At 32.6% G+C, this 1,364-nt stretch overlaps 1 protein-coding gene across 1 annotated transcript in view; it reads right to left on the reverse strand.

Moving 5' to 3' along the window:
• GRIA4 (glutamate ionotropic receptor AMPA type subunit 4) overlaps nucleotides 1-1,364 on the reverse strand; it is a 552,500-nt gene that overhangs the window by 499,491 nt on the left and 51,645 nt on the right. The window lies entirely within an intron of this gene.

Consider the following 1,364-nt stretch of genomic DNA (forward strand, 5'->3'; position numbering starts at 1 on the left):
GTTGAGGTATGTTCCCTCTAGACCTATTCTGTTGAAAGGTTTTATCATGAATGGATGTTGTAAGTTGTCAAATGCTTTTTCTGCATTCACTGAAATGACTGTATGGTTCTTATCCTTTCTTTTGTTAGTGCGATGTGTCACATTGATTGATTTGTGGATACTGAACCACCCTTGCAACCCAGGAAAAAATTCCCACTTGATCATGGTCATTGTTTCTTTTGATGTACTGCTGGATTCTCTTTGCTAGTATTTTGTTGAGTGTTTGTGCATACATGTTCATCAGAGATATTGACCTGTATTTCCCTTTGATAGTGGCATCTTTATCTGGTTTTGGTATCAGGATAATGCTGGCCTCATATAATGTATTTGGAAATTTTCCTTCCTTTTCTGTCTTTTGGAATAGTTTGAAAAGGATAGGTATTAACGCGTCTTTAAATGTTTGGTAGAATTCATCTGTGAAGCCACGGTTCTGAACATTTGTTTGTTCAGAGTTTTTTGTTTTCATGTCTTTTTTTTTTTTTTAAATTAATGATTCCATTTATTTTTCTGGTTATCAGTCTATTCAAAATTTTCTATTTTTTCTTGTTTCAATTTTGTTAGTTTATATGGTTCTAGGAATTCATCCTTTTCTTATAGGCATTCATTTTGTTGGCATATACTTTTTCATAATATTCTCTTATAATTGTTTGCATTTATGTGGTGTTGGTTACTTCTCCTCTCTCATTTGTAATTTTGAGTTTTTTCTTTTTTTCTTGATAAATCTCGCTGTAGGTTTATCAATTTTATTTATTTTCTTTCAAAAAACCAGTTCCTGTTTTCACCAATCTGTTCTATTGTTGTTGTTTTGTTTTTCAGTTTCTCTATTATTTATTTCTGCTCTAATCTTTACTGTTTCCTTCCTTCTGTTGGCGTTAGGGTTTTTTGTTGTTGTTGTTGTTCTTTTTCTAGCTCTTTTAGGTATAAGGATGGGTTGAGATTTTTCATGCTTTGAGGTAGGCCTGTGCTGCTACATACTTCTCTCCTATAACCACTTTGCTGCATTCCAAAGGTTTTGGATCATTGTGTTTTCATTTTCCTTTTTTTCCATTTACTTTTTAATTTCTTCTTTTATTTTATGGTTGAGCCATTCACTGTCTAGTAGCATGTTATTTAACCTCCGTGTAGTTGTGCTCTCTCCAGATTATTTCTTCTGGTTGACTTCTAGTTTCATAATGTTCTGGTCAGAAAGGATGAATGGTATGACTTCAATCTTTTTTAATTTGTTTAGGTTTGTTTTGTGGCCTAATATGTGATCTATTCTGGAGACTGTTCCATATATATTTTAAAAGACTGTGCATTCTGCTGTTTTAGGACACAATTTTCTG

The sequence above is a fragment of the Suricata suricatta genome, chromosome 11 (genome assembly GCF_006229205.1).
Source record: "Suricata suricatta isolate VVHF042 chromosome 11, meerkat_22Aug2017_6uvM2_HiC, whole genome shotgun sequence".
Taxonomy (NCBI): Eukaryota; Metazoa; Chordata; class Mammalia; order Carnivora; family Herpestidae; genus Suricata; species Suricata suricatta.